We start from the raw sequence: 10,939 nt of genomic DNA, 5'->3' as shown, positions 1-10,939 counted from the left end.
TGTGGCTGCCGTGTGTGGTGGCGGAGCATAGTATGCAAGGTGAGGGCTCTAATCTAATCGGATCAGATCGAATCCCACCGGACGGCTCGGCCCGCTCACCATGGCTGATGATCGCGTCGACCAGGACCACGTCCCTCCCCAAACGACAGCGATGATGGAGGGAGTCGCCATCGCCGGCCAGCTACCGACCGACAGGCTCGCCAGGTCGCCGTTCCTCAAGGCCAGTCCCTTCCCCGCCGGATCGTGCATCCGCTTGGAGGCCCCTCTTTGGCTGACCCCGGTGCGGGAGGCGTTCTTGACCATGTGGACTGGGGACCAAGCGGCGGGGCCCATGGTGCGTTCCGGTTGAGGGCTTGCTCGGGCTAGCGCGGGATATCAGCCCTTGTCGATGGATTTCTCGCAGCTTGGCTGCATTTTATTTTGGAGTCGGTACATCCCGGATCTCTCTCTCACTTGTTGCGGCCGAAATCATAGTTTTGACTTATTTGGAATAGTTCAACACAAAATGAACCATGTTGGAAACTTCTGTGGGCGATGATGATAAAACATGGCTGGCATAAACTTGTCTTTGATCATTCGAGGAGTTGTAGGCATCAAAAACCCACTCCCCCATCCCTCTTTTGGAACCTTTTCATTCTCATCGAATATTGATGGCTCTGTCTTGGATGGTCATTCTTTGAGTGATAACGAGAGGAGCTCGACTTCAATGGTGGGGATTGATCTAGTGTAAGAAGACGGGGCTCGGGTGGAAGACTGAGAGTGACAATAAGGAAATGGATGACTGGGGCAGACAATAAGAGGAGCTTAGCAGTAGTGCGGTTCTAAGCCAGATACCTGTAGCACTGCGCAACTGGACTACTACTGATGTACATATAGGCTTTTTCTTAGTAGTGCTAGCTCATGGGTAGCATTCTCCCTTATGTTGTCTCTCAGATTGACAATCAAATAAAGGCACTCCTATATGAGTACGACGCCGAATCATTCATACTATTTGTGAACTTTTAAATTATCATTATCAACACTTACACATGCATTTATTTCTCTTTCATTTTATTGTGTTTTCTTTTGGATTTATCTGTGCTGCGGCCCCAGCGAGCTGGATGTATCAGATGTTTGCTTTATAATATAAAGCGGGGGCAAGCCCTTTATTGGTGGTTGTAGTGCTGGTCTGTTATACAACCTTGCTACTATCGCTAGCCCCGGGGTGTAATGAGGACCACTTAGCAGTAGCGTGGGTGACCAGATCGTCGCCCTACTGCTAAACCCTACATGCAGTGCATTTTTTTGGGCCGCGCTACTACTAAGTAACGGTAGCACCGGCTACCCCGTGCTACTACTACTGATCTATCTATAGGCGTTTTCCTAGTAGCGCTAGCTCATGGGTGGCATTCTCCCTTATGTTGTCTCTTAGATTGACAATCAAATAAAAACACTCCTATATGAGTACGACGCGGAATCATTCATACTATTTGTGAACTTTTAAATTCAATCATTATCAACACTTACACATGCAAGGTGTACATGACATTCACGTGTAAACATCACACTCACGTTATTGGGCACAAACCACACAAGATTTTAAATGCATATTAGTATATAAGCTAATAATAAGTTGTAGAAGGATAATTACCACGTACGATTGCAAGCGAAGTGACGTATGGGTGATGACCACACATGCACACGTTCATTCGTTCCCTCGCGGTGATCGATCAAAAAGCCACTTCGGCCTTGGCAAACTCCTCTCTCTTCTGGTTCACGTCGGCCACCATCTTGCCGAACCTGCACGGCGGGCTGACCACCGGCACCGTGCCACGCGCATACTGCCCACCACCGGCACGCTCGCTGCGAAGTCCACTGGCATGCATGTCCTTCGACTTGTGTGCGATAATGACGGAGTTCACCACGTCGTCGTCGGGGTGGCACACGGCCAGCACCTCAAACCCGCCTCGGCCGATGTCCTGGGGGTCCACGATCGGGTATAGGAACCCGCGTGCGCCGTGCGCGCTGCGCACGACGAGGGCCGCCCCGTATGCCATGTGCGTGCCAAGGTGCGCGATCACCCTGGCCTTTTCCTCGGCGGCCATGCCCACGAGCGCCGCCAGGAAGACGACGTCGTACTTGGCAAGCTCGCCGGCGAGGTCCGCGACGTCGGCCGTGTGGAACGACATGCGGGCGCCCACGTCCGTGTCCGCGCGGAACAGCTTGCTGGCGCGCTCGTTGGCCGCGCCGCACAGGTCGTAGTTGTCAAACATGGTGTCGGGCAGGTGGCGCGCGGCGAGGACGAAGGAGCTGAACGGGAGCGGGCCGGAGCCGATGAAGGCGACGCGGGCCGAGGCGATGCCGCCGGGCACCTAGCGCGCCAGCAGCTCGTACTCGAGCTTGCTGAGGTTGACGTAGTTGCTGTAGTAGGGGAACACGCCGAGGTGGTCGAGCGGGTTGTCGAAGGCGGCGAGCATGTCGGAGTAGTGCGCCTCCAGCTTCCCCTCGGCCTCGGAGCAGAGGCGGATGAGGCCCTCGCGCATCTCCTGCGCCTCCGGGCCGAGCTTGGTCACGTCCACGGGGCTCGGGGGGACGCACGCGATGACCAGCTCGGTGAAGAGCGCGTCGACGGCCGGGGATGGGCTGAGCGACGGCAGCTTGGCGATGGCGGCGTGGAGGCCGGTGATCTTCTCCACCAGGGCGGCGACCTCCTTGTTCTGGGCATCCATTTTACTACTCTTGGTGAGGCACAGGAGTAGAGCGGTTGATGGAGCTGCGTGATGAGCTATGGAGCGGGCAGCACGGGGTATAAATATGTAGCTGTGGGCTAAAGAGGACCGGTGAAGGTGCGCGTGCATGCAAGCTTCACGCGTCCACTCCCAATAAGGCTCGTTTCATGCCTCTGCTGTCACCTCTTCACGTCAGATCCTGACGTTGAAATGGGCATCGTTTTCTCTTTTCCGTGCCTACCGAAATTGATTTGGGCTGATAATGACTTGCCAGATATATACTCTTGTCACTAATTAATTGATTTCTTTTACCGGTGATCATCTCCTCACGGCATACGGCATGAAGATAAGGAGGGTCTCGTGCTACTGAAGACCCACATGACCGTGGGAGAGAACGGACGACCTCAGGTGTCTGCTCTACAAGCAAACCTGAGTGTTTGTCGCCGAAGTTTGGTTGTGAGTTATGACGCCACATGTCAGAAATGTTAGTTCAGTTATAGTACTTGTGATTCATGGTGAGTCATCGTGGACAAACGTATATTTTCTTTCTTGGACCCAAATAAACATAAAATATATCAGTGTCAAGTCATGGGTGACAATATATCAGTGTCTGGTTATGTCCTTCGTAGTTATCGTCAGAATCGAGTTGCGATGTCTGATATTGGTAGCTCATCCTCAAAGTTTTTTGGCGGCTACCAATAATAACAGATATGTTATTACTACCTCTCTCTCAGTTTACAAGGCGTGTGCGTATCCCTAGGTTTTCAATTTAACCAACCTAATATAAGTAATATATTACAAGAATTATACCAATATAAACTTCAGATGTTCTATTTTTAAAAAATATAATTTTTGTGTTATATAGTTTATGTTAGGGTGATCAAATTGGCAACCTAGGTATACGCGTAGGACTTGTAAAATGAGACGGAGGAAGTACAATTTTTTTTCATATATCTTCAACTCCTAGGCTCCCTTAAAATAGAGAACTCTTGGTTCTGAGAAGTGTCATCGATGAGGACGTACGTGAAGTGTCGTCTCAACAAAATAGAGCAACAATATTTGTGTAAGAGATTGTTGCGCCAAGCCGGTCGTGTCTACACCATTTGGAGGCAACTATCTACCGGTGAAAACATTTTCTCTTCAACCATGTCTATGCTTTCTTTGGATCTCACGTCACGGTCACCTCTAAAATCACCAAATCAACGACATAAAATCGTCATTAAATAAACAAGTACTCCCTCCGTCCCATAATATAAGAACGTTTTCTACATTAGTGTAGTGTCAAAAACGCTTTTATATTGTGGGACGGAGGGAGTAATAAATAATTCCTACAAGTAAGGAAACAACACCGCACACTGCATATGTATATACTTCTATCTCAAAAGAAAAGTGGAGAACTTATACTTCTATCTTTAAAGAAAAGTGGACGCCCAGTTCGCTAGCGAAGCTATGTTGAATGAAAAACAGTCAGCGATCACAGTAATTCCAGGACCTTTTTGTAAGAAATTATGATCTGTTAGCGAAGGTAAAACAAGGTTATGTTGAAGACAAACCTGTCAGGTATTACAATAAATTCAGGACCTTTTTGTAAGAAATTATGATCTGGTGTAGCACTATTCGCAGTGTGCGCACGAAGACAAGAAGGGAAGAAATCAACCCAGAAAGGACCTGTTTGTAATCTCAAAATAAACAAGGACGCGAAAGTAGGTCCTTCGGGGGCATATCTGCGAGAAGGGAAAGGACCAGCGCGCAAAAATCTTAATTTTTTTGGACCATTTCCCGATTTATGCGCGGGTCTCCTCCGCTCGCCGATGTAGGACTAAAAATCAGCGCTCAAAGAAAATCGGAATGCTGATTGGCATGCGTGCGTGTACCACGAGCAGAGGAGGATGGGGTTACCGGGGACTAGCTATTAAAAGAATCGCCGTTGCCGGGGATCGAACCCGGGTCACCCGCGTGACAGGCGGGAATACTTACCACTATACTACAACGACTTGATTGATAGAATTTTGTTAATAACTATCTTTGAAGAGCTTGAGTAACATTGAGTCGGAGAAAAATCTCAGAGTCCAAGAGTAAAGCGGCGATGAGCCATGAAAGAAAATGAAGGTGCTCTGCGTCTGAGGATGGAGGTGTAAGGGAAGAGCAGATTCCTGTGTCCTTCTTGCAGCAAAGCCAGGGAAAAATATCTTCACGTGAGCACATTCTATGGGGCGAAAAGGGACATACAAAATATCTTTGCCAGGCACTAAAAGAAATTCAGATGAAGAACGAAGGATACAGTTGAAAAAAAATTACGTTCTTGTTGGTATCCGGGTCACTTGCATGACGGACACAAATACTTTTTTTTTTGTGAACACTGGTCCCGAACTAAAGTAAGCTACTCTGTTTTACGTCATGTATTGGCAGGAATGGATATGAAATTTTCTTACAGATTTCCTATAGCTACCGCTAATGTGTGATTAGTACTAGGACTTCCTGCGCTCTTCCTTTGTCCACCAAACGCACGACCTTCCCACACTTCCTCAAACACAGTTTATCAAAAGACATTTTTCACATCCAGCACACAGGCTTTGATCAGCGCATCTATTTTGTTATCCATCTCCGGGTTATGTGTCTTCAGCCTCCTTCTTCCATGCCTTCAGTATCATCATCATCACCATCTCCTCCCTGACCCAATCATGATATCCATCGTGCCAGCCAGGAACTCCTTCAACGGTTCAACAGCTTCAAGTATACTTTGTTTCACAATGGTAACTTGGTAAGTACTTCAACGGGGCATGATGCTAGCGATGGATCTACTCCCTCCGTTTCAAAATAGATGATCCAACTTTATACTAAAGTTAGTGCAAACTTGAGTCATCTATTTTGAAACGGAGCGAGTACATGTCTCACAAGAGTTGCCTGGTTCGGAAATCTTGCCGAATACACCATTTACATCATGCAGTACATGTGGAGAAATGGATGTAACATTTTTTTAAAACAAAATAAGAAAGTATTCCAAAGATGTAAACTGTTATATGATCTTCTCAGTGTTATTTCGTAGCATATCCAGCATGTAACAAGGACCTTACCTGCAACGGGCCGCGATCATCAACAAATCTCCCGACTCCTCCCGTGTCGCCCCTGCGCGGCGACCGGGGGGAACCCTAGCGCTGCCGCGTCCTCGTCCCTCCCCCCTCCTCCTTACCGCCGCCGGGGCGCGCCGCCGGGCAAAACCCGGTCGGCGTCGGCGTCGGTGGGATCTCTTCTTCCACGGCTCGCTGGATTTGGCGCGGGCTGATCGCGGCGGTGGTTGGCGGTGCGCGCCGGCGCGGGCTTGCGGGTGGCTGCAGTTTCCCCTGATGTGCGTGGGAGTCCGCTCGGGGCACGCGGCGGCAGCCCTCGGCAAGCGGTGGCGGGCGCTGGGCTCTCGGTGGCGCTCCAGCGTGTGCAGGAGGCGGCGGTCCCTGTGCGCGGTCGGCGGCTCCGTCTCTGACTCGGACGGCGCGGGGGATGGCGGTGGCCCGGCGTGGCCGACAATCCGTATGCGGTGGTGTTGGCGGCCCGCTGATCTGCCGGTGCTCCAGGGTTCTGCCTGGTGGTGACGGCGGCCCGTGCACGAGAGTTGAATCCCTTCAAACTGATCTGGGTGAAAACTTGCCTTCGGCGTATGCTAAGGCCGGCGGTGGCGGCGCTATCTGCGTTGTTCCCTTCTTAAAGCCATCACCGTGGAGAAGTTCAAGGCCACTCTCTGCTACCTCTGGGGGAAACCCTAGATCGGATGATCGAATGACGTCGGCGCTCTGGTGTTGTTCCTTCCTTGGGGGCGTCATTCTTGGAGGTACACACGTGATCGAGGGACCAGAGGACGGATTCTTTGGTGGAGCGGTCCTTCATCCTACACACTGATGGCGACGGATCGTGACGGCGTGGCGCAGTGCAGATTCGGAGTTCGCTGTGGGAGGATGAACTCGCGCAGGAGGATGACGCTGTTGGGCGTCATGGTGGCGTCGATGGCAGAGAGACCTGACACGGTACATGCAACAGTACAGCTCTGAAGATGGATTGGTGGCAGGTGGCTGCGGCGGTCTCATACCCGGCAGGCGTCCTGGTTGAGGAGTGCACCGGACTGGTAGGTGCCCCATACCCGACAGGCGTCCTGGTTGGGACCTCAGGTCTTAGATGTTTAGGTTTGGCTGCGATGTCTGTTTGGTATGAGGCCCGGACTATCTCCGCCTCTTCTTCAATTGGATAGGTGTAGCGACAGCTGTTGCTTAGACGGTGGCTTTAGTCTTGCTGTTGTATGGCTTTGTAAGGCCTTGTGAGAATAATGAATAAAGTGGCCATATGCATCGCCCAGATGCGGAGGCAGGGGGTCATCCTCCTTTTCTAAAAAAAATGTAACAAGGACCGGGAATTATAGAGATATATTTAAAATGGGACAAATACTCAGTTCCCATGACACTCAATGCTGAAAAGTGCGAGGCCACCAGGTAAGCTGTTGAATAGAATGTAGATCCAAGTTTATGGAAACAAGTATCGATAATACATTTGTATCTCCATACATATATCTCTTCTCTTATAAAACCGAGTTGGTGATGATGGTATGCCTGCCATCTTGCAATATAGACCGTTCGATCTATATCTGACTGATAGAAATTAAACTAAAAGATACCCGCACCCTCTCTCTACATTTGCAGACAAGGCCTTTCCTCGTTCATCCTTATCTCTCACAACCTCATTGTTGAGCAATTAAAAAAGGTAGCCTCTGGAATAAACTGGCATGGTGGTCGTTGCCAGTGTCGTCCACCCCATGCCTCCGCTCAGTCCGACCACCAATCACCACCATGCCCCACTCCTCCTCACCTTATCTCTCCTCTTTCTCGAGATATCATTAGTTTTTACATATGGGATTACTTCCACATGGGTCAATCACAATAGGTGTTTTTATATAAAAAAATGCATCTTGATTTTCCGTGCAATGCACACACATCTTGTTGGTACTCCTACATAAGACTTAGTTGGTGGTGATGGTGTGTCTGCCATCCGTCATTTCTGACCATTAAATCTACATCTAACGACTCTGAGGTAAGGTGTTGCCTTTTCTCAACAACATCTCACTTCTCTACCAATTTGCAGAAAAACCCTTAATTAGTATTTTAAAACCAACTAAATCCCTCCCTCACCTCACGAAAGCAGCCCAAGGAATATATTCTGATTAAAACATAATATATTTCTAGTGATATATTTATATCAAAATTAGAGTGTTTTCTATCAAGTTGTGAATAAGTATTATTCTAATTATGATCCGTTGCAACGCACGTGTGTAAGAGTATAAAGGACCAGGCGGCTCAATGCTTGCCTCGGCTGGCTTCCTCATATATTTATAGCAGCACAAGTGTACAGAGTCTGATTACAACACAATCACGTATTAATACATGGAAACTATCTATGTGGTTGAAGCTTTGCGTGGACTCCAAGATGAGCTACCGTTGATGTTCTGTACTCTAACACGCCCCCGTAGTCTGAATTGGGAGATGATACGACCTGAAGACTGGAGCAAAACTCTTGAAAAAGAGCAGTAGGTAACCCCTTTGTGAAGATGTCCGTGAACTCATTGGAGGAGGGCACATGTAAGACACGAACACCGCCAAGTGCGACCTTCTCCCGAACAAAGTGAATATCCAGTTCGATATGTTTGGTGCGACGATGTTGGATGGGGTTAGCTGACAAGTTGTAACGCCCCGAGACCGACGCTCAGAAGACTTCCAGCTATTCCGAGTTTCGCCGTGTGTTTCATTTGCTTGTTGCATTGCATCTCGTCATCTCTTGCATTGCATCGTTTCATCATGCCATCATATAATTAATTTTTATAACTCTTCTAAATAAATTGTATGGATTTTTCGATCCATTTAAATCGAGGGAATTCACTTGTGATTTCTCTTTATAACATATTAAAGCCTCTCAATATTATTAGGGAGCTATAATAAAATTATTCCATTTATTTGGAATTAACCATAACCCACTTGCAAAATATCCCATGCCGTTGTTATCTCAATTCTTGGTCTCCAACCTTGCCCATAATTTCTTTCATCATTTTCCGAAGCTCCACCAAAAATCTCAACATTTTTTGGACCTTCCTTTTATCAAGTCCTAGTTCAAACCCATTTGAACTAAATTCAAATGAGTTTGAATTTAAATCTTTCAATCATGGCCTTTCTATTTTTCTTGGAACAAGCGCATTTATGCGAGTCCGGGAAAATTATCCCCATGTCCAAATTCTTGTCCACTCATTTATTTTCTCTCCATTTCTTTCTTTGCTTTTCTGTTTTTTTTGGAAGAGATCTGAAAAAGAGAGAGAGGAGAAGAGAGCCCAGCAGCCTAGACCAGACCGGCCCATTTGCCCCTGGAGGCCCAGCCGCGCCCTCTTAACCCTAGCCAGCCTCCTGTCGATCCCCTCGCTCTCTCCCTCGATGCCCCATCCAGCGCCGCCAGGAACCGTCGCTCGCTAGCCCTCTCCCCTGCTCGATCCACATCTCCCTTGCAGCCTATCTTCCTTCCCTCGTTCCCCATCGTGCGCCGCACCTCTCCACCTCCTCGAGCCGACCACCTGCAGCTCGCTGGTTACCCCGGAGCCGCGCCGCTCCTCCCGTCCCCGCGCCCTAGCCTTCATCCCTGCCTCCTTGCCATGGCCGCGTGCCACTCGAGCCAGCAGGCCGTCGCCCTGCGTCGTTGTCCTGCACCGCACCTCCGCCGGCCTTGGCCTCCCGCGGTTGCCTGCTGCTGCCCCCGCTGCCGAGCGTCGCCCTCCACGCGAGCCTCCTCTGGCGGCCCAATCGCCCATGCGCCGCTCCGACGAACCCATCATCGCGCCGTCCCCGACCTCTTTCCGGCAGGATCCGCTCCGCCGCTGCGCCTTCTTGCCTCTGCGCCTTGCTCCCTCCTGCCGCCAAGCGTCGTCACGCCCCTGCCGTCCCCGCGCCCTGCTTGCCTCTGTCACGAGTGCCTTGTCGAGTCCGTGGTTTGCCTGGGGCCGACCTTTCCCTTCGCATGCACCACCGACCGACCTCGTCTCCCTCCTGCCCTGCTGCTGCCTCCGAGCACCATCGATGCATCTACGTGGTTAGTACCTTCGTCAAATCGCCTTGGGTCACCTTCAGAAGTGGCACGGCAAGTGCAGCGATGACCCTTGAAGACCCCTGCCCCCTGTGCCATTCCGCTGCTGGACTAGAACCTGCCAAGTACCCCTTCGGATCACCAAGTTCCACTACAAGATGTACCACTACCGTCGACCCGCGAAGACCCCGTGGACTCAAGTTCCTTGTGGTGACCCCGAACATCTACGGATCATGAACAACTACTTCATCTACGAAACGTGTACAACTACCGCTGTCGCCGTGTACCACTACTTCCACTACCGTCACGAGAACGACTACTTCCACTACCGTCGCCACGTGAACAACTACTTCCCACGACGACCCGTGAACGTCTACTTCCATCTACACCGCATCGAACTCGTTCCGCTTCGAAAACGCACGCTTCAAAGGTATAACGATGAGACGACCGCCCGTGTATGTATGTGTGTTGTATGAGATGCTCGTGTTTGCACCGTGCCCGTTTGTCCTTGCAAGTTCCTCCTCGTTTGCCATGCCGTCGACCCGTGGGAACCCGGTAATCCGGGATCACCCCACCATCTTGCATGACTCGCTCACGTCACACTTCCTTTTGCACCGGTACCTCCATGAGTTATCGGGACCGGAATGTTGCCGTGGCACCATTTCCGTTTCACCGCCATGGCACCTTTTTCCTTCCGCCATGGCGACAAATGCCTCGTATCATGCTCATGTTAACGTTTTCATAAAATTGCTTAAAACTTGCATATGTCATCCGCATCATGATAACAACATTTAAAATGTTTAAAATTGTGTTTGCATTAAATTGCTAAATGACATATGGGGATTTTCCGGCATTGTTGTTTGTTGTTTCCGGCCTCATTTAAACTTCCCTAAATAGTTAGTTTACTTATGCTTCACCCCTTGCCATGTTAATTAACATTTAATAATTGTTGAGTATCTTAACCGAGAGTAAACTAAATAATTTGATGTGGTGTTTCGTCAATATGCAACTCGTTGCATATTGAGCTCCGCTTAATTTGTAGTATTGTTTGTTGCACTTTGTCATGCCATGCCTCATTAAACCGGACATGCATCATACTTGTTTGTGCATCATGACATGTTTATGCTTGTGTG

At 49.5% G+C, this 10,939-nt stretch overlaps 1 non-coding gene and 1 pseudogene across 1 annotated transcript; both read right to left on the bottom strand.

Moving 5' to 3' along the window:
* Positions 1-1,494: 1,494 nt before the first annotated feature.
* Positions 1,495-2,746, bottom strand: LOC119274630 (annotated as a pseudogene).
* Positions 2,747-4,630: 1,884 nt separating this feature from the next.
* Positions 4,631-4,702, bottom strand: TRNAD-GUC. Its single transcript has one exon. It is a non-coding gene; the product is annotated as a tRNA-Asp (tRNA).
* Between the last annotated feature and the right edge of the window lie 6,237 nt (positions 4,703-10,939).

This window comes from Triticum dicoccoides, chromosome 3B (assembly GCF_002162155.2).
Source record: "Triticum dicoccoides isolate Atlit2015 ecotype Zavitan chromosome 3B, WEW_v2.0, whole genome shotgun sequence".
In the NCBI taxonomy this organism is placed as follows: Eukaryota; Viridiplantae; Streptophyta; class Magnoliopsida; order Poales; family Poaceae; genus Triticum; species Triticum dicoccoides.
Note: the sequence above shows the minus strand (reverse complement) of the source record. Positions and strands in the feature narration are given on the sequence as shown.